This window comes from Lutjanus erythropterus, chromosome 2, assembly GCF_056507025.1.
Source record: "Lutjanus erythropterus isolate fLutEry1 chromosome 2, fLutEry1.hap2, whole genome shotgun sequence".
NCBI classification, from domain to species: Eukaryota; Metazoa; Chordata; class Actinopteri; order Lutjaniformes; family Lutjanidae; genus Lutjanus; species Lutjanus erythropterus.
This window is the reverse complement of record NC_139318.1, coordinates 6,899,409-6,922,906: the sequence shown is the minus strand read 5'-3', so window position 1 is coordinate 6,922,906 and position 23,498 is coordinate 6,899,409. Positions and strand designations below refer to the sequence as shown.

The 23,498-nt window shown below is 39.9% G+C and overlaps 1 protein-coding gene across 1 annotated transcript in view; it reads left to right on the top strand.

Annotated features, from left to right (window-relative positions):
- The window catches only part of epha8 (eph receptor A8), a 205,845-nt gene that overhangs the window by 28,993 nt on the left and 153,354 nt on the right, over nucleotides 1–23,498 (top strand). The window lies entirely within an intron of this gene.

The window sequence follows — 23,498 nt, the reverse complement described above, 5'->3', positions numbered from 1 at the left end:
TGAGACGAGCTGACAGCGTGGGGGCCTTCGGGTGGAGCAGCCGGCGAGAGTGGGAAAATAAATAAAGAATAAAAAGTAATTTTATTTATTAAAGAGGAAGGCAGATCTAGAACTAGGCTGGTACAGGAACATCACAAAGATCTCCGGGCTGCGAGTCGAGTCGGTATTGATAAAATATCACTGTCGTCTTGACTTAACTATTCTCTCTGCTCTATCTCGCTCCCTTTCAGTCGAGCGCGGCTAACCTCTGCGTGAACTCTCTCCACCATAAATCAATAAGTTGAGGCATACTTTGTTAGCTTTTGCACCGGCAGGCCACGATAAAAGTCAGGGGCTGTGTTCTGTTCAGCAGGTGCTGCTGACAACGCCAACCCAGATCTCGGCGGACGCTGTCGGCTGCAGAAATCACACTCTGTCATCAGACGCTTCTGTTTCTCCTCTTCTTGTTTTTCGACTCCCCCTCTTCTTTCTCACTCCCCTTCCTCCTCATTCTTTCCTCACCTCTCCTCTTTACCTGCTCTATAAATAGCTCAGCACGCCTCTCCTCCGCTACGTCTATACCTCTCTGGATGTTTTCCCCCGGGGAAAGCGCAGGCAGGCCTGGGCAGCAGTATAGCCTGCTATTCACTCCTCTCCCCTGGGAAAGGATGAGCCTCGCTGGCCCTGAGCATCCTCCACCCTCCATCATGCAGCAAACACGATGCCTTGCAGGGATATATACAAAGCAGGGTCCCATGCTCCAGCCCGGGAGCACCTGCTAAAATAAGATATGAGGGATTGTGTTGGGGTACGCCGGCCAGTGTAAACTGAATCATTTCCACACCACTCCAGCAGAGGAGCAGACACTCCACTGCCCACTCTCCATGACCTAAACTTGTAATTTTGGGAAGGGCTAAACTGGGGCGTGTTTACAGTGTATTCTGCTGGGTTTTTTTGTTTGTTTCTTTTTTTTTTTTTTTTTTGTAGAAAAAGCGCTGTCTCTAGTGCATTTTGTGCTGATATTATGGAAAAAGTTGCGCGGTGCACACTTCCATGCTTCATTTCCATAACAATTTTGGATGCTCTGGCAGTGATGATGATGTGTGCTGTTGTGTCTCCAGTGTAAAAATACTTGTAGGTTACAGAAACAGCAGAGCCGTGTCTGCATGTTGCAATGTAGGAAACATTTTTGGATTTCTGTGTATTTTGCTCAGCCTTGTACGGCTTTGGTGATGTGGTGAGACAAGTGCGAGTCCCTGTTTTGTTGCTGTTACTGAAAAAAGATTTCATGTCATGACTATTTATCAGCCGGGAAGCAGCACATGTGCAACAAAAGTATACACCAAAATCAGAAATAACCCATTCAGTGTATTTCATATTTTTAATTTTATTTATTGTTTTGCGCTCTATGAAATGTTAAGACATGCAGCACTTCAGCTGTGTGCAGTTTTGAGGGGCAATTTTTCTTATTTTCTTCTGGAACCAGCTTCATTAGCAGCGGCAGCTAAATTTAGCAATTTTCTTTGTAAAAGTGTTTTATTTACTACTTTTACATACAGTACAGAAATGATGCTGCTGAAATAAAACTCAGAAAAAACTGACTGCCTTGTGATTTGCATTGTTTTCAGGAATATAATTCAAGATGCAGACTTTAAAGTTGCACGATTTTACTTTTTTCCCTTGGTCCAGAGTTAAAAAAGTAAGCAAAAATGGGCAAAAATCAGGAACAAACATCTGCATTTCATGTTTTCCCATTAGATCATCAGTTAAGTGCAATATGGCCATTAAATTCTTCCCATTTTAGTTTGATATTGATACATCAGAAAACTCAAATGTATTAGGATTCTCTGCTATGCTTGTTGTCTCCTAAAGCATCGATCTGGCAAACTCAACAAATCAAAAATGTATGAGACAGGTAACGCTTTTGTCAAAAAAAAAGTATCAAGCACAGGACAGAGTCCTATTTACTCAGGGGTAATGCTAGAGACTGTTTAGTACACCTAACAAATCAAGTCCTCAGTTCTGCGCTCCATCTGCCTCCCTGGAGGGACCCTGCTGCATAAGAGGACACCTGTTGGCACCCTGAGAGAGCCCTCTGTCTTACTTTTTTCCTTCACATTTGATTTGATTTGTTAGGCGTACATTTGTAAGGGCTTTTTCCATAGAATTATCCTAAAGCAATTGGACACTGTAGCAGGCATCACTTTCTGACAAACTAGCAGCTCATGCATTTTTGAATTGCTCATTTCCAGACTGTGGCAGGTCAATCACAGAAATGTGTTTCATTACTAAACGTGTTTATTACCTTGTTTGTGGCTCATCCGTGTTCAGTCATGTCTTCAATATGGCAGCACTGTGCAGGTAGTTTTCCCATTTTTGGTGCGCTGATCAAAACCAGAGATGGAGGACTCACTAAAGTCCTTGAAGTAAAAGTACCAATACAGCAATATCAAAATTCTTCATTACCAGTCAGTACAGTACAAAGTACTCAAAAGCATTGGAAGTACAATACTGATGCATTTATATGCAAATAGCAAGTACTGTTGTTGTTGGATGGAGTTAGTTTTAACAATTTGTGCGTCATTGCGTCAATTAATGCGTGCATTCATGGGGTTTTAAGTTGTGATAAGGGAAACAGTTGTGCAGGGTTGTTGTTGTTATACTTGTTGTAGTATCTGGGTGACAGTTAGTTGTGGTTATTGGCTGTTACAGAATGATTTTGTCCCAGACTTGTTGCTGCACCAGGACATTCCCTGTAACCTAACAGTTACAACCTGATAGCACAACCAGTGGTAGGGCAACAAAAAAATCCATTCTTTTAAGTGTTGTGCTTCTTTTTTATGATTCCTGTATCAACTTTTTCATGCTCAATCAATTATTTCTCTGTATAAATAACTAGTGATTAGTCTGTGAGCTCACCCCGACACATGAAGGGAATTCCCATTAATGGGTTATAGAATTTAACACACAGCAACAAACTCTGATTTTACTTGTCATATTTAACATAAAACAACATGTGTGCTCAGACTGTAATGCACATTTTTCCACTGATCTATGAAAACAAAAACCCATTCTTGAGATTTGGGACAAATCATGTCCTACCAAAGAAAATTCAAAATACTGTATAGGACATTTATAATATATATTTTAACTTACATATTACATACATGGAATCTGTGTAATTCTTGAAAAGTTTTGGTTAGCTTTTTTTTTTTTTTTTTTTTTTTTAAGAATTCACAATTTAAGCCTTCAAAATCTAAAACTAACAATATCTACTGATAACAGAAATGTGTTATTATGATCGTATTTGTTTTAAAAGAGATAATTTTATGAAAATGTTGGCTCTTTTTGATCTTTTTGATCAGGCATTAAAAAGGTTAGCTATACCCTGAGGACCCCTGTCTCACTTCCTGGTTTAAAAAAAGATGGGAATACAGCTCAAGCACTGGTAAACTTTCTATTCTTTGACAAATTCATTAAATAATATTGCTATCAGATGTGTCTCAACCATAACATGTCAACTCTGTAGCCCTTCTAAATCAAAGTGAAACCAGAATTATGGTTTAAAAATGTGTATTTTGATTAACATTAAGAGAGCAACTTTAAAAAAAATAAAATAAAATGTCTGCTCACTATGATTGTGCTGTGAAACTAAAAAATGTAACACTGTGAGACATAAACTATGTCAGATTTCCATCTAAAGGAACTGACGTCTACATTTAATACAAAATTGAATCACTCGGAGGTTGGCTGGTTACAAGAGTTTGATCTTAAAAATATATTTTCCAGCATTATTGAGGAGTAAAAATTAAATCCCCAAGTTTTTTTTTTCCAGTTCTTTAGAATGACTGCTCTGAGCTTTTTTCCATAAATTATCGGCTCATTTTCCTGTTGGGTCTTAATTTTTTTAAAATGAAACCTTTTGACGATTGAAATTCTGTTGATTGAAAATAAAGCCAAGTCGTTTTTCTGAGGTAACTATTTTCAGTCCGCTTTTAGAAAAACCAAAAAAAAAAAAAAAAAAAAAAAAACCTGCATCAATTGCAAAAAAAAAGAAGGGAATACCAGTAGGTAGTTTTCTTTTTATATTTACTGTAAGGCACAATGCTGTTTCCATTTGATTCTATATATCACATCATCACTGTGATGTCAAACTTCAAGGAAAAAGAAAACTCAAAAGGTTTCCTTGGGATATGCCAGAACATGTGCGTGTCTTTGTGTTGTGTGTGTGTGAGCTTCTGGCTGGTTAGCGTTGTTTGCAGTCTTTGGCTCCGTTTACCACTTTAAACCTCTAGAATCTCATTCCCTGCACTCACCATACAAACAAAGGAGAGTTCACAAGGAGAAGATGAAAAGTCGAAAACAAAGTGTTTTTTTTTTTTTCGGGGGGGGGGGGGACGTCTGCATCAGAGTGTCATAATAAGTCTCTCAGCAGTCTTCTCCCTCCATCCGTCTGTACTGCTTTCACTGCACCAAGGACAAAATGCTTACACCACAATGGAGACGCAGGGAGAAAAGAAGAGCCTCTGGGGAGAAAAACTTCAGGGAGAGTTTGGAGAAAGATGAGACGAGGAGGAGGAGGAGGAGGGAAGAAGGTTAGCGTAGGTGTAGAGGTAACGAGATGAAGTTTTAATGATCCCTGTGGGGAAAATGGGCCACTGCTGCAACAAATACTAAGAGGATGCTTCAAGAGAGAAAAGAAAGAGTGTCAACAGCAACAGAAGAGATGAAAAGATGTTACTATGGAGATGCAACACTACTGACCAAACCACAATTTTAGATTGATATTTAAATGAGTTGTATGGAGCAGCATGTATGGAGCCAACAAAGGTAACTGACACACAAAAAACATATGAATATGCTTACGTTGTATGTGAGAAGAAACCTAAAACATGAAAAATGTGGAGTGTCTCATATTGTTGTGTAATACTTCAAATTCTATTAGAGGAAATAATTAGGATAAAAGGAAGAATAAAGTGAGATCAAAGAGAGCAAACATGCAAACAAGCCAAGGACAAGGCAGGTAGAAATATATTAAATATTCTGAAGAGAGAAAAAGTGAAAAAAAAAAAATCATTCATGTGGCTTCAGTAAACATGCTACTATCTAACTGTCAAAGGAATTTCAAGCAAACTTTTGAAATGTCGCAGAAAAGAAAAAGAAAAAAGACAATGTGACTTTGTGTCCATCAGCTGGTTTAGATTAAAAAGAAAAAAAATATGCAAAGCCCTAACTTCATCAGAACTCTGTCAAAATAATCGCAATAATATTTTTTTTCTTGCATATTGTTCAGCCTGTAATAAACAGAGTAGAAGAAGATAAAAAGGTCTCAAACTGGAAACGAAACCAGTACACCTCAAAGAAGAGGAAGAAACAAAACCAGTCACCTTGGCCATCTACAAGAGAAAAATAGAGAAATGTCTTCAAGAATTATTTTCATCTTCTTCTCCTGCTCCACCTCCTCCTCCTCTTGCAGCAGAAAAAGCTGATCGGTCAGGCGACTTAGATGTTCGCAATTTCTTGTTCGGAAAAAGTGTTTCCGTCTCCCGTTGAGCAGGTGGAGTTTTTCGAATGCCATTTCCCATCAGGCTTTTCCAATGCCATACTTCTACTACTAAAAGTACGTTGATGGAAATATGACTAGCAGGGCTGCAATAAAATGGCAACATGGCCAAGTGCAATGTTCAAATTGCAGAACCAGATCATAGTTTTCTGAAAAAGGAAAAAACGTGTGAGAAAACAGCATTATAATGACCTGGTCTATATCTGATATCATGAAAGATGAAATGAAAGTTGAATTGGTATAGATCTCAATAAATTGTAGTGCAAAACTGATCATTTCCACCAATTGTGTCACAATTTCAGTCAAAATAATTGCAAAATGACTATTTTACCAAATCCTGCAGCCCTGATGACTAGCACTCCATGCTAACTGTCCATAGCGTTCACTATTTGAGCAGCTCCTCTCCAAGAACTCTGGTTCCTTGTGATGCTCAAAGTTCGTTGAGTTTGACATTCTGTGACATCCTGTCCACAGCCGTGTTTTTTTCTCACGCTTTGTAAGGTTAAAAAAAAAAACACGAGGTCAGGAATTGTGCTGCTAAATAAGTCTTGGCCTAACAAATGAAGTGATGAATTTTATAATGACATTGAGAAGGAACAGTTTTGAAAATGCCATGATTAGCAGGATCACTGTTGTGCTGAGAAGTGTGATGTGATGAAAAGTATTTTAATCTTCTGTGACACAGAGAAGTGGTTCCCTAAACCTTTTTTAGACCACAGCGCCTATTTACAGGACGCCCTGAGCCACCCAACCCACAGTACAGCCTTGGTAACACAAAGTACCACAGTTAATGTGCCACCAGACAACATCTGCCTTCCACAAGCAGCCAAAACCTGTCCGTCAGCCAGTGTGGAGTCGGACTGTAGATTTGATGGTTTGCTCAGATTCAGCAGAGTCCTGTCAAACCTGTGCTGAGGGCTGAGATATATCAGCTCTGCGTGTCAGATGTTTCCATCTAGTTCCACTATAGCTCTCTGACTACTGAGCTGCTAAAAAGTCCTGAGTTGGAAAAAGCCTGTTGTGTTACTATGGCAACCAGCAACAACTGTGACCTCGAGGCACCCCAGGACGCTGAGAAGCACTGCTGCAGAGTTTCACTGCTGGACGAAAACCAGCGCGTCAGTGAGCCTCACTGCTGCATGGGTGACATGTTCCTTCATCACCATCAACACATGATGAGTTTATCTTGATTCAACGCACACCGCCTGATGCCCCAAATAGTCCCCAACTGTTATTCAATTTAATTCAATGCACTTCAAATGTATTTCTATTCTAGAAAAACAAAGCAAGTGACAAAACATGCATATATTCAATCAGAGATAAACACCTTATTCCTCATGTTTAAGTAACATGTACTAAAAACTACAGTCCCCAGCTGTTTTAAACACAGACACTTTGTGCTTATGTCTGGTTGGGATCATTTGACCGCTTTTGTGTGTGTGTGTGTGTGTGTGTGTGTGTGTGTGTGTGTGTGCAGACGTATCCAGTAAGCCCATAGTTTGTCCGCTGCTAATCTCGCACGCTACTGGACTGATCAGCCCTGAAGGACCCCTGTGATTCACAGTTTTTGAAAAACTCGACACCAGCTGACAACAGCCATGACCATGTTTCCAGGTCATCCCATTCTTGAGAACGCAGTATCTGTAGAACACCTGGAGGAAGTTTCTCCAAACTTAACAGTAATTGTGACCTCATAAAACACGTTTTTTAGCCATAACTCATGAATTCATATGCTAATTATGACAAAATTTCACACAAATGTCTAATAGGACACAAACGTGCGGTGCTGGAGATTAACTGCTTATCTGTAACTAGTTGTATGAAATTAAAATATAATTGCAATCTGTTACAGTTACTGCGAAAAAATATGTATCTAAATTGCTTTTCCTAATCTAAATGTTGCTGATTATAATGAAGTTACGTCTAAATATTCTTTGCAGATTGCAAGTCTAGTTTTTTCTTCTTTTGGTTAAATATGTTTATTCAATTTTGACATTCACATTTACATATTTTTACATATTACTCCTTTAAAATTTATATTAATTAACTTATTATTTGGTATTAAATGTAATTAGTTACTCTTGGGTGCACCCTGCTTCTCACTCAGTGTCAGCTGGGACAGACTCCAGCCCTCCCACAACCCTTCTAAGATAAGCGGTTATGGACGATGAAATAATGGGTGAGTAATTAGTTACTTTAAGGGTTATATTACTTAATTACTTTTGTACTTTGTTGGCGGCTTTGTTGCACTTCACAGCTGATGTGACCTGCCACACATACACGTCATCATATGCTAACCTACCTCGGTCAAAACTCAGTGACTTGAAATAGTAACTGTAATATAATTACTGTTTTTGAAATTGCTACTGGGAAAGTGAGTATAATTACAGTAAAATGTTACCGCCCAACACTGGTGAGGACCAGTGACTTGGGGTCGAGGATGAGGAAAAGAGCAACAAAAGTAGTTCAGGATGATTGTTTGTAATTCATGACAGCAGCAAGAACGTCCCTTTTGTCTCTAGAAAAACTATTAATTCTCTGTCTGCACTCTCGACCAAGTGTAACAACCTGCCTCCATACAGGGTCAAGGACTCTGTCACCAGAGCTGACAGAGACGTGGCAGGTTGAGCTCTTCACCCTGTTACTACAACCCACTCCATGTGTTTCCACCATGATAATGTTGCTGCTCATCAGCCATTTTGCTTTTGTGTCATTTTTCTTTTCCGTCTTTGTCACCTGCATCCCTGCGTTTACTGAGCATCTCTTCCATGCAGTGAAACAACAGACGCTTCATTTGCACCTGGTATTAAAATGCGACCTGTATAAGTTTTCCAGATTGTTGCACGGATTGCGTTTACACCTACGAAACACAGTGCAAGTCAGGCTACCTCCAGATCTGGCAGATCTGATCACATTCCGATCACACCTTGCATTAACATACATTTTTCCTTATCTGGACAACTTATCCAGATATGGATCGCATTTTAATACCAGGTGTAAATGGGGTGAGAGTGTTAGTAGAAAGCAGAAAGTTGGACGTGATGGTGCATTGAGATTAGTGATGAATAGAGGAGAGTCCTTGTGAATAAATGTGTCAGAGCAGCTCTCTCTCTCTCTCTCACACACACACACACACACACACACACACACACACACACACACACACACACTATATGTGACTCTGAAGTCTCTTCACTGATGAGCAGGTAGTGATCTGTGACAGAGGAGAGCAGCACTGAAGTTACCTTTTGGGAGGGCCGACTCTTAATGTACTGACTGTGCTACTTCACTAAAGTTTGTTTCTAACTTGTGCACTGGATTGCATGAATACTTCTAACACTCTGTTTCAAGTTTAGCAAAATACTCAAATGCAGTGTTGTGCGTGAACGTGCTAAAGCATCCTCATATTTCTGGCGATCTGAACAAATCAGTTTGCAATTAATGAACGCGAGCGTCCTTCACTCCTACGAGAGATAACAGCATCGTCAGCTGGAGGAAAACTGTGATCGCAGCAGAGACTGAGAGAGTGTGTGTGCATGAATATGGACAGAAGTGTTGATGTGATATAAATCAGTGAAGTGTATGACGTACACGGCAGGCAGCGAGAAACACACAGATAGATCCACGTTATACACTCATCTCCTAATGTTTGTATCTGTGGAAGCCTATTTACACCAATCTGATAGAGAAAAGAAGATCACGTAACTCATGATAAGAAACTTTGTCAAAATAATGTCTTGGAATCTCAAACTAATGATTCAATGTCATTATCATCTATCTATATTATCATTCTTTCGAAATATTAAGTCAATCTTTTGAGATATTAGTTCATAATTTTGAGATACTAACTCAGTATTTGAAGATACAGTAGGGGAGACCAGGGGCAGTTGTAACATTTTTTTCCTTCGTAACAAACAGACTACTTGAAAAACACTAATCACCTTTTGATATGAGAAACATATACACGCACTAACTACTGTAATAACACACTTGATATATGTTCACCAATTAGACCAAGACTGTAATATTAAATTTCATGCAAGAAGCCAGAGTGTTATCATCGCCCCTTGGTGGGGGCAACTGTTACAGTGGTTGGGGACAGTTGAAACACTGAAAAACTAGGTCATACTAAAATAAAAGTGCTCCTCAGTGTATTCACATTACTGCTGTAGTATCTAATAATGTTAAGTTTTTAGGCCACTATTCTTATAATTGAGTTAAAAGTAATTTTACATTTACTGATGAGATAAATACAAACATATGAACATTTTGCAATATAGTATAACATCATTATGTAGACTCTGGTGTCCATGGTAGGAGGAAATTCTATTCAAATAAAATAATTAAATCAAATTAAAAAAAAAACAAAAAAAAACAAAAAACAAAAGGAAAGGAACATGAACAACTTAATTTTTGGGACTGTGAACTTGAACTTGTTCGTTTTAATCTTTTAAACCGTGAACTTGCACAACACTGCTTAAGTGTAATGAGTTCATGTTTTTCATTTCAGTTTTACCACCCGTAGCTCAGCAGACACTTTACTTCAGCTCCCCTTGTTTAGCCTTCAAAAGCATTACAGAAACTCTTTATTTATTCAAATTATTTACCACACACTAAGCACGTTTAAGGACATTTCTAAGTGCTTCTTAATATATTTGCCATTTACAGGTGGGCTTTGAAAATGTTCATTCTTCATCTTGCGTAGTCTGACAAAAACTTTAACTCAAGGTCCGCTCGCATCTCATGGCCGTCATCAGGAGATGGAGTTTGCTTTTTATAGAGAGTGAAAAAAGTATTTATAAATAAATCATAAGCAATAAAAAGTAATGAATAGGTGCAATAAAGGAGTAATTTATATTTAATATGCATAGAAAATGTACAATTGTTTATTTATTGCTTATACGTGCTAAACAGGAGGTTTAAAATGAAGTGTTTCCAGTTGTGAGTAATGAGAACAGTTATATGAGTTCATCTGGTTCACAACAAAAAAAAATACTGCATAAGAAATAGTTATTAACCATTAACATAATGCAGAGGTAAATAAGAAGAGGAGAACTGAGGACAAATAACCAGAGAAAAAGCAGCATAATAGCATATGTGTGGTTGTGAGAGAGCAGTTGCAGAAACACAAACATGTTGTGTATTGGGTGTGATCCCAGCTTAGAGTTTTGCTCCCATGTGTTGTGGTTTATTTACGGCCCATTTGTCAACCAGAAAGCCACACAATTCTGTTCCTCCTCTGTAAAATCAGAGGGATTACTGGCTGAGTAAACTTTCCAAAAGTCAGCTCTGAAACAATTTATACTGACGCTGTTTACATCTTGTTAAACACAAAGCAGAGTCTTCAGGGAAAGTTAGAGCAACCGCAATGAAAGCTGCATCTGAATGAAGATGGGAACATGTGTCTGACAAACTGTTGGGTGCAGATATGAAAATTGTCAGGGAAAAATGTATTTTATTTGAATAAAACATGGATTTGTGTTGTGTTGATGTTAACTGCATATGATATATATTAAGTCAATATATATTTGGAAAATTTAAATAGTTAAAAAAAGAAGCTTGTGATTCCACCAGCAGCACACAAGAAGTGGCTCTGCACTCTGCTTCAATTATGTGCCGAGTCTATTTTTGATGCCGCGTCAATTAGCACAGAGCAGATCGAGCAGGCAGGAAGTCAGACACAGAAAAGGCAGGGAAAATCCAGTTCATTTTCAAAATAAAATACCCTGTGCAGACTCACGATCATAAAGACAGACAGAAAAGAAACTATTTAACCATGTAGCCTGCTTATCCATGGTAGAAGCACAAAGAGTAAGGAAAGAGGACCTAATAAAAAAATCTGAGCAAGTAAACATAATCAGGTGGCAAAACACTCCACTGCTGAAATGCTTCTGAAACACTGTTGGTGGGGCTTGCAGCCATGCGGAGGACGGATCAGAACTGCGGCGCAGACGTGCCGTGCTTGGTGGAATCAACCAGTAAGTCACGGGTTAACAGCCAGATGAAGTTTTTGGACTGTTTTATACCAAATATTTTTGAATTTCACTTTTTTACAGCCACACTATCAGCATGGCTTGACAGCACTGGTTTCCTGGTCTGTTGGTCCACCACTGTGATCCAGAGTAAAATATCTCAACAACCATTTGATGGTTTGATCATTTGTACAATCATGGTCCCCAGAGAATGAATCACAAGTGAGCCTCATGCAGTGTGATAATCCTCTTATTATTCTTCTGGCACATTCACAGGGTCAGAATTTTAATTTGTCCAGTACTTTGGTTCATGACTGCATACCTATAAAAAAATAATGACTAATCAGCCTCAGGTGCACTTTATTTGCACAAATTAGCATGTGTTTGCATGCAACACACTAAACCAAGATGGTGAACATGGTAAGCATTATACCTGACAAACATTAACATGTTAGCATTGTCATTATGAGAATGCTAGCATGCTAACATTAGTATTTAGCTTTTAACACTGCTGGGCCGAACAGCAGCTTCACAGAACTACAAGCGTGGCTGTAAATTCTAGTCACAGTTTACATTCGAGTTTGTCCACACTCATATAATGTATGTAGTGAAGACTTTGAAGGAATTTAATATGGAACTTACCTCTATATTGACCTGTAACTTTAAAGGAACTTAGATATTAAGATATTTTTAGGTAATATGGGAGTAATTCATGTTTTCCAGCTAGAAACATGCTGTCTAGACTTTAAGACTATTGTTAGAGGAGGGCAGAGGACTGATAGAGAGCTGAACATGATGATGTCACAGTGAAGCTGACCTTTGACCTTTTGGATACAAAATATCATCACCTTATCATTTTATCTTACTAGAAACTTTAGGTGAAATTTTGTCAGAATCAGAGAATGAAATCTTCAGTTTTGGCCCAAACTGTATTTTGTGAGGCCGCCTTGACCTTTGACCAACTCTGATTGGTTCAGCCTTCAGTCCAAGTGGACAACCATTACAAGTTTTAAGTAATTCCTTCAAGATGTTCTTTTTTATATAATTGGAAGATTTATTGGGTTTTTATCACAGTAATATTAACAACAGAAAAAAGAAAAACAGAAACAACCCCAAAAAACCTAATAAGATGAAATAAAATAAAATAAATAAAATAAAAAGCAGGCAGGTAACCAAACACACCCTGATACAGAAAAGGTCATTATTTGGTTACAGTAACGTGGCGCGACCCTCAAGGCATTCTATATAGATATGCAGCGTTCACGAGAACTGGACGGACGCATGACAACCTGACAACATAATGCCTCCGGACGCGGCTCTCGCTGGTGCAGACGCATAAAAAAACAGCTCAGCTTTCACAATCACTTACCTGGCAGCCATGACAAGACAATTTAGTCCATAATTTAGGGGGAGAGAATGAAGAGAAATTATATTTGCACCGCTGAACTGAATAAATAAAATTTTCAGAAAACTGAAAATTGTTTGGTTCCTGCAGAATTTGGATTCGCCTCAGTACTTATAAAATCCTGGCTACAGTTCTGGATATGTTCTCTGTAAAGACATGACGACTGTATGTTCTTCTAGTGGCGTCCTTATTATAAAAATTACACCTTTCAACATGTAATGTGAAGCAAGGAATCATGGTCTTTCTTTCTTCATGGTTTCCATGTTGAAGCGACTTGCTCTAAACACACTCTGTGCTTGTGTACTTGAGTGTCCTTGCGTGCTGCAAAAACATGATCCACTACCTCGGCGCTCCTTCCTCCTCTGTTTGCTCACAGGCACCAAATTAACAATTTGCGAATCAAAGGCGTCATTGAACACCCTCACTGTAATCCTATTCCACCTTTCATTTCACGTGTCTAATTTAGTTCGCCGCACTTCCCTAAACCTATCACCAGTCATCATCAGCATTAATGAAAATAAAAAAATAAATAAACTTGGATCTGAAGAGGAGGAGGAGGAGGGGTGATGAAAACAATTATTTTAAGTCATTTTGTGTTGGTTTGTCGCCGCCTTGAACGCACAAAGGCTGAGAGTGGGTTTTTTTCTTCTTCTTTTTTGTTTTTTTGAGAGGTAGTAATTTATGTGGACTTGCTCTCGTAATTGGAGAGCCAGGAATTGGTGTTAGGATGGGGGGGAGCAAATGCAAAACAAAACTAGAAAGGATAGAAGATGGCTGTCTCTCTGCTTGTGTGCGCACAAGTGTGTGTGTGTGTGTGAAAATACGAGCGCGGTGTTTTGGTGGAGCTCCTCTCATCTCTGTGAAGGCTTTTATCGTCTCCTCTGGTTGCGGCGCTGATGAGGAGCTTTACAGGCGGCGAGAAGGAGAAGCTTGTTAGAGAAGGGAGGTGTTGATGAGATAATTACACAGCTGTCATAGTCCCTGTCTGGCCCGAGAGCTGTGCCATCAACGTGTCTCCTTGTGTGTGTGTGTGTGTGTGTGTGTGTGTGTGTGTGTGTGTGTGTGTGTGTACATATATGTTGGCTGTCTGTGTGTGTACTTGTACATGTTTACACGAATGTAGATTTCCAAAAAACGGTACAATGCACATTTTTGATTGCCGTCACATGTTGTCTTCTGTCTCTGTGTATGTATGTATACTGTGTGTGTGTGTGTGTGTGTGTGTGTGTATTTTGACACTTGGTGTAGAATAATAGCTGCACTTTTTCCTTTGAAATGTATGGCTGTGTCTTCTGGGGTGGAAATGAGGTTTTGAGCATCTGCCATCTTCTCCTCCTATACTTCCCCTTCCTTTCTCCGTGTGTGTGTGTGTGTGTGTTTATTTTTTTTTTTAAAGTCGACATTGTTGTTGTCGACTGTATGGCGCTGCAGGCAACCTCCAAGACAGCCCATAATTCTTCCATGTTGACTTCAGACACATACACTCCCTCTTTCAGCCTGCCATGACCACTGATAGGGACAGGTACACTTTGTGTGTGTGTGTGTGTGTGTGTGTGTGTGTGTGTGTGTGTGTGTATTGGCGGGCCCGGCTGATTTGATACATGCCGCGACATGAATGCCGGGCCGCAGGCGTCCACACACCCCGCTAACCTACCGGCCAGATTGAGTCGCGGGGCGGAGGCGGGAGAGGGAGAAAGTAATGGGGAGGGTGGAGGGAAAGTTGACCACCGCCCTGGGAAATATGTGCCGAGTCTCCGAGCGAGCAAAAACAAGCTCTCAAGTCGGCGGACAGCTTTTTCATTTGGCGCTCTCCGAGATGTGGAGGAGGCACCGGGCAGGAGAGAAATAGGTGGAGGTGGAGGCGGTGTGGAGGGCCCATATTTGTGGTTTTGTGTTTCTGTTATGAACAGAACGCTGTGGAACAGGAACAAACTCAATTTCAGGCCCCGAGTCCTCGAAGGAGAAGGACATGGTGCCTCCACCCGCTGCCTCCACTTTAACCTCTTCACTGCTGCAGAACCCTTTAGCTGGACCTAAAGAGACTTTAGAGCTAACTCTCATCGGCGTGACACGAAGGTCAGTCAGCGCTTTGAAAAACAAGGCCTGTCTCAGTTACAGCTGCAAACATCGATTAGCCGTTCAAAAGAAAATCAGTTGCCCAAACTATTTTATTAATTTTTTCAAGCAAAAATATCAGATATTTGCCTTTTTCAGTTTCTTAAATGTTAAGACTTTCTCCTTTTCTTTGCTTTTCTTTCTTTTTGAAGAGCCTTTCAGTATTGGACTCTTGGTTGGACAAAAGACACAATTTGAAGACGCAGCTTTGGGCTCTGCAAAATTGTGATTAGGGCTGGGTACCATTACTGGTATCTGGAATTCAGTACCATTACCCAACGGTTCCCTTTTTTCGGTACTTCATTCTCACTGTAATAACAAATGTGTAACTTCTGTTCTAAGTCTAAATATCTCAACTTCAAGCTTTTTAATTATTTTGAACATTTTTTTAATTACTGAGAGCATTTTACACACCACATGAAACAAACTCCCTCCCTCTCCCCCCCAAAAATCCTCCCTACAATCTGCAACCTGTCAGTCTGTCACCAGAGCATATAGTGCTGTTGTTTGTGAACCCAAGGAAGCACATGCCATCATGTTTAGTAAACTGTGATCTAATTCAAAATTGAGATTAAACTAGAATTCTCAGAGCAAGAAACAGTTAAACGTATTTTATAAGATAGTAAAAGTGTTATTTTAACATTAATATTAACAAATATCCACCAAAAACAGTCATAGCCTATGGGAAAATGCTGGAAATGAACACAAAAAAATAATACCAAAAAAAGTTGGAAACTGCTATTTGTAAGAAGCAAGGGTACTTTGTTTCAGAAATGAGAGGTTTAGCACAAAAATTCAGTCAGTTATTGGTGCTGAGACCAAAAAATGGAACAACTATACCTGGTCTCCCCTACTTTATTTCTAATTGGTTCTAATTAATTAATTAATTAATTAATTAATTAATTAATTGCATTTTAAGGTCAAGAAATTGGAAATCGGGACTACTTGTGAAGTTTTACTGACAGAGACAATGATAGTTGCCAAGCAACCAGGCTGCATCTCCAACTGTGCAAAAAGTAATAATATAACAGTGCCCATTTCTACGAGGTCAATATGACTGACTATGGGTGAAAATGATCATATCTTCTTTGCTTTTTGTGTGATTTATATATATTTAAAAAACATTTCAGATGAAAATACAGCCACTTTGAGGGAAAGTCAGATTTCAACAACATTGTATATTTTAATTCAAGAAAGTTATTTCACATTTAACTTTGAAAAAAGTCAAAATGATTGACTTGGCTGTACTAAATAAAGTACCTAACCCTCTTTGTGATAAGCAGTGTCCACATTTTTTTTTTGACATATTCAAAACTGAAAAATTAGTCATGAAAGTAGATGGCAGATTAATCGATGAATGAAAATAATTGTTAGCTGCAACCCTAGTTTCAATCCATCTGTTTTGTGACTTCATTTCTGAAGCACTTTTTATGTCCCGCTGTCCTGACAAAATCTGAAAATTAGGTAGTAATTAGCGACACAAACCAAAGCCTGTTCATGAAGGTGGAGGTGGGATGCAGAGAATTGGGCTCCACTTCTCTTTTCTTGCATGTTAAGATGAGAAGAAGGGGAGGAAGAAAAAAAATAAAAACACAAAGTGCTAATTACTGCCTGTCCTCTGTTTTATTCACACAGTTCCTGTCACATTAAAGCAAAGCAGCAGACATGCCACTAAACCCTATCGCTTGTATACAAGTCATAATTCAGACAGCTAGAGCAAATTAGATAAATGACTCCCACCACCTTCAAAGACAGAGGGATTTCTCATTTGAGTGGAAATTAAATGAATACCACTGGGAGCGGCTCGTGAATCTTCACACGGTCTGCTGTGGCGATAACACGCCGCCTCGCATGTTTTCAGATTCAGGGAGGGGATATATTTGTCCTTTTTTTTTTCTTGTCCTTTAATAATAACAGTATAGCACAGCGAAATTCCCTCGGCGCGTCGAAGAATTATTAAATCCACTTGCGCCAGTACGCCGCTTTCATTATGTCACTTTGGTGGGCCGATGAAGAGCACTCAGAGGAGTGTAATTGGCGGCATCCATTTGTGACCTTGGCTAGAGTGCGAGGGGCCACCACATCATCAATACGAGACGGCGGGATGTCGGCGCCCTGAGGGAGGGAGAGGCAGAGAGAAGGCTGGCGGATGGGGGAGGGATGGATGGAGGGATGAGAGGACGGTGGCACTGCCATCTGTCTATGTGTTCTGACCCAGTGCCCTCCTCAGCGGCCCAGTGCTCAAATTAGGAGGAGTGACACACCAGCTAATTGCAACACGTGAGCGTGTGTGTGCGTGTGTGTTTGTGTGGGAAGCAACAGCCTTTGCACGGAGAAATTAAAGAGATCATGAGGCTCCACTTGGCAAGATTTTTATGGAGGAATATTTCCGTCTTATTAGCCTAAATCATGAAGTGGAGCTGCGGTAGACAAGAGTGCTCTATCCCCATTACCGCGCTTTGCACTCATCCGATTTGCCTCCGTGAATTGTGGGTGTAGACACTGCTTGACCCACAGGAAGTGACAAATTGACACTTCACAGCAAAACACTCTCTCCAAACCAGCGGCAACCAAACGCCGCGTAGTGCTGGACTCAGATTAGAGCTCATCTCTTTGGCGTGCTTCTGCACAGGTTGGTAATAACAACTATCCTGTGTGCAGTTTGTCACATTACAAGGAGTTCTCGCAACAGAAGTTCATTACTTTCAGAATGGCTGACTCCTGCTATTTGGAGCCACCACACTGCCTGGTATAGTTTTAAGAAAGGGTTCATCATTTGTGCCCACGCAGGTGTTTTCAATAAGTCTGGATAATTAGATATTTTTTCATGCTGAGGATATGCAGAGCTGTGCTGGAGATTTGAAAAGTCACCAAACTTTAAGTATGTAAAACTCCATATTAATTAGTAGTTTATGTATTAATGTTGAGGAAATACAGAATTATCCTCCAATTAGTCAGTCCAGCACTTTGGTTCAGGCTGAAATAACAATGGGATCTTTTGCCTTTAGATTTGGTACAGATATTCAGAGTGCGAGTCTGATAAAACTTTAAGCACCATCATCAGGTCAAAGTTTAAATTAGTTTATTAGCAGATACCTGCAAAACTAATGACATTCCCATCAAACTCTGCTGTACTTTGTGGCAAGTTCTAATGAGCAGTGTTTTTCCGATACTGATACCGGTATTGAAAATGCCTTTGATGCTGCTTAAAATGCAAGATCAGTTAATGACAAGTACACAAGTTCATGCATCAGATTTGATGTTGCACAGTTTATTTGCCCTGATACAGGACCTGCTACTTCCCAGCAGCGTCCAGTGCACCAAAATGTATATGGTCAGTGCAGGAGAGAAACGCCAGTTTGCACAGCCTGCGTCATTGAAGCCAGCTCTTAGTGAGCAGAAGCCTCTGTCAGGAGGAGGAATAATCCGGTGGATTGTGTCTGAGTTCCTCCAGGAGCTGCTGGTGTGTTGGAGGAGCCAAGGCTGACACTGCAAACCTGACTGACTGGTATCATTAGTACTCAGTGGATGTATTATACATACATATACATCTCTGTGACTGAGCTGCTGATACTGACGCTGTTACTTCATTCTTTGTTTCCTGATATGGTCAGGTTTTGTGGCGATCCACGGTAAAATCCAGAGCAGAATTTTTGAGTTTTGTTTCTTCTATGATTGTGAACTGCACTGAACTATTTTGGGGCTTGTTGGAAAAACAAAATGGACTCCTTACTAAATGGCTTAAACTCTGATATTTTTTCTTTTAAACGCACTGGTATTGGATCAATATTCAGTACTGGCCAATTCACAAAGTTCAGGTATCAGAATTGATATCCAAAATTAATAAATACTAATAATAAAATAAACATAAACAATGAATCATAATAATTACAACAGTTTTCTTAGAAATATTGTAAAATTATAAAGAAAAGAACTCTACATGACTAAAACTACAATACACTAACTTACCATCTACCAATTTGCCATTTTTGACAGCATCACAACTCAAGAACTTTGTGAACATGGTAAAGCACCATTTGAAGGCAGCACTATGGCTAAATTCTACCGGGCACGCCTGCGTCGCGTTACGGCTGCGCCATGTCAGCCGGAGGTGATCGCCGCCGTTCAATGCTTGTGATTCCACCAGCAGAGCCTCGGTGCGTCCCAGAAGCAGCTCTCTGCTTCAGATATGCACCAAGTCTCAATTATCACAGAGCAGACTGAATGGACAAAAGTCAGGGAGAATCCAGTTAATTTTCAAAATAAAAGACCCCGTGCAGACTCACGATCATATAGACAGACAGAAGAGAAACTATTTAACCAAGTAGCCTGCCACGGTAGAAGCACAAAGAGTAAGGAAAGAGGACCTAATCAACAAAACCTGAGCAAGTAAATATAATCAGGTGGGCAAAACGTTCCACAGCTGAAATGCTTCTGAAATGCTGCTGGTGGACGGATCAGAACTGTGGCACAACTAGTTAGCTCATGTTCTGTGGTCCTACTTCCTAGTGGCCACAATTAATTCAGCTCTAAAAGAATCATGCAGGTGTTTGTTGTGTCGTCCTAACAGGTGTTCAGTTAAAGTGAGACACTAGTGTGCTCACATAATGCAGAGAGGAGGTCTAAACAGCCAGGAGTGAAAACACCTGTGTAAGTGTCCCATCGATGTGGAGACTCTTAAAGTCCTCATCACTGTGATGTTTTCTGCAGATGCCAGAAGTCACTTAGGTGGTGGATGGTTCTTTCTCTTTTCAGTCAAGATAGTTTTATTAACTATTGAAGTCTGTATAAAGTACAAAGCAAGTTTTTCTTCTAAGCATGTTAGAACATAGTTCCTGAAAACATGAAAAGACTGAGAACTATGGAGTACTGAATTGTGGAGTTAGACCGTTAAACAGTCTGTGTTAAGGATTTTTTGGGTGGACCTGAAACATGTCTTGGTGACGTGTTAGAGCCATCGTCTGCCAGCACGAACGACACCGTTTCTCCCTTCCCTCACCCTCCCTAATGGTCAGTTAAATGTACCTTCAGTGACTCTGTCACTCCAAATCAGCCCAGCAGTTCACTTCAGCTCACTTCAGTTCCAACAACCCGACACAGAAGGAAAATATCACCATCCTGTCACCGTCCTCTGGCTCTGGTGGCTCAAACATGTCTGGACTTGTTCAGTAAATGTTGTTTTAGATTATAGTGGTGTTTAACACTGAGACAATGGAGTGGACACGCCTCCTGTGTTTCAGAGCTAATTTTGTCATGATTTTGAGACCTAATTGAACAAGTTCGGTTGGTGGTTATTAACACATGTTTTTGTGGTGTGGCAAACTCAGAACACACATTCATTGCTGCTTAACAGCATCAGTAAAAGTAAAATGGGAGGATAAACATCAAATTTTCCTATTTGTCAGTGGACCTATAAACTACAAATCACTGAATAATCAGAACATCTAATATCAAATATTTATAGTCAGACATTTCTTGAACCTCAAGTTTGTAACATTTTCTCTGCGACCGCAGAGCGATGCCTTATAATCTCTGGGAGTTTGTCTGAGAACTCATCAGTATGAGCAAAAAGTATACGGACATGAACTTGGCCAGCTGAGGCGGAGGAGGCCAGACGGGCCTTGCAGTTCACTTCCTGCTTCAAGGCAAAAGCGTTGCATATTGTAGCTTTAACATGCAGGAGAGACAGGAGGGGAGCAAGTGTCAGACAGAAAGATGAAGGATGAGAGATGGAAAGCTAAGAAGTGTGAAGTGTTTTGTTAAACTCATTCTAATGTGAGGAACATCACTTGGTTGCTTGACAAGCAGCCCTGGGGCAGAGATCATATTAGCTGGAAGTGTTGAAGAGGGGGAGGGACGCACGCATACACACACATACGCACATGCACCTGCTAGAGCGGAAGATATGGATGCTGCCAGTGGGTAGAATTAGTGGTTCACTAAGTTCTTCATCCACTTTTTCCTCATCCATCCATCCCTCTTCCCTGTTACACCCTGCCACTCACATCTCAAGGTGTGTTCAGACAGAATGTGAGGTGAATTTTTGATGCAGCGAGATTTCATACAAAGTCAATCGAAAGATGTCAGTGGGCGCAAACAGACGCAAATTAGCTCTAGGCGATGTAAATAGAAGCGAAAAGACGTCTGCGAGATGTTGAGTTGACAAGATGTTTCAGCTTAAGTGAAGAATCTGCACTTATCCCAGGACTTCATAAGTACATGAGCTCTGACACTAGTCAGAGGCTCAGCTGTCACACAAACTCTAGCACAGTACAGTCAGTGGACAGCCAAGAAAGCGTCATGCGTACTTTGACGGCACGGACGATAGAGACAAAGTGCATTTAAGTCCCGCCCACGCCGGAGGAGAAAACAATTCATGGCTCTCCATTGACTTGTGTCGTGTGACGGTGCCTCTTGGCACTTTCTGTCTGCTAGCAAACAACACAAAGATGTCTAAAAGCTGCTGTGTGCTGGGATGCACTAACAAAAAGCTGAAGAACCCAAAACTAAGTTTTTATAAGCTACTGAACTGAAAAAACAAGTCTTAAAGAAGATGAAAATGGATATAGATGTGAGGTGTCAGCAGGACGTACGAGGAAACTGTGAGATCCTGACACTCAGTAACGTTATCCCTCGATCACAGTTGTTAATTTGACCAGATAAACTGCAAAAACTGAAGATAACTTGGCTACAAAAGGCTTGGTTTTGATCATTCTTAGATTAAATGATGATCTTAGCTGGTGATGTGATCAAATAGTTACATATTATCTTAAAATAACTAAATTATTTTCCTTCTGGCGAGTCTGTGGCATCAGCATCATTGTGGCTCACAAAAAAGCAAGGTCCTGAGAAGGGACACTGAGATTTACTGGAAATATTGAGTTTGTCAGTTTAGGTTTTTCTCCCTGGTAGATGGATGGTGCTAAAATAATACGTTGATGTGCTGAAATCAAATGTTTTTAGCAAGACATGTTTCTTCTGTGGTTAATATTTTGTTTAACATGCTTTTCCCACAAAACGTTAAAAGAAATAAACAAAAATAAAAAAAATAAAAATTTAGTCTAAAAGCACATCTACTCTTCCTCCCTCCCTTTCTCCCCTTCTGGTGTGCCCCATAGGACAGTAATCTATGGCGAGAAACAAATTATTTTTTTGTTCCCATTTGAATTGTGCCACAAATTACACATAACACACAAGACAAAAAAGTCACAATTTGTGTGTAAGTTTGTCATGTTTTAGTGCAGTTTTGTATGAAACCACTCAGTGAACTACATCTCGTCTCAATATACATTATCAACACCAATTTTGCTACTCTTGTAACATTATCTTACCCAAAGTGTTTTATTCAGTGACTCCTGATCCTTTTATCAGCCTGGAAGAGAAAGAACAAGTAAGTGTGTGTGACATCATCCCAGTGGGAAAGCACACAGGAGTCGTAGCATCAGCGGCTAACGTTAGCTTTGGGAGGGACATCACTTACATGACTTCTGGGTTTCAAATTACAATCTTCAAAATCTTCAACAGTTTTACTGAAATGGCGACTTTCTTGACAAAATTACCTTTAAAATTGACAAAGATATGACAGAACATGTGTGTAATTCATGGCACAACTCAAACAGCATCAGGTGTCTGGTTTCCTTGCTGGTGGCATTTTGAATTTGCTACGTAGCAGGTCTAGCTTGCCCGGGGATGAGGAAATCTTTTTGATTTGAAGATTTTTGGGAAGTGCACAGACATCTCCCCCTTCAGTAGATTAATATAAAAACATCTCTCTTGTGATAAACCTTGACCTGATCCATGGTCATGGTCAGACAATTTAAGGGAGGAACACTTAAGAAAAACACATTTTTGAGTGGAGGGGATATGAAAATAAGCATTAAAAAATGACTAAATTACATGGTAGGTGTAGGTGGTAGTGACATATTTAACAATACAGTGAATATAAAAATGAACACCTGTTTAAAATTCATTAAACATGTCTGGCAACTGACAAGTGGCTCAACAATTAAATCCCTAAAAAAGAAATTAGATGTTAAATTGTTAAAGTCTGCATATATTTATTATTTTGATTACAACAATTCTCTGGGATGCTCTGGGTCACATGATGGTGTCAATGATTTGTTATATTATTTATGAATGTTTTAAGAATAAAGAAGAAAAAAGAGCCCCACAAAGCAGTGCTGAGCTGTGGTCTGATCTGCAGACGATCTTCACATGAATCAGCAGTTTATCGGATATTTTAAAGCAACAGTGAGATTCGGCACCGTTTCACGCTGCACATTTAACGGTAAACATTTTGTTTCCTGCTCTATTCTGAGCCTGGACCACTGAGGTCCCAGCTCTGAGGGCTCCGAGGGTGAACCAGGTCAAGGTGACATCACACGCTGTGACACCCGGCTCAGACTTGCCGTGACGACCGTCCCACCTCATCAGTCACACCTGTCAGACAGGTGTATTCGCGTGT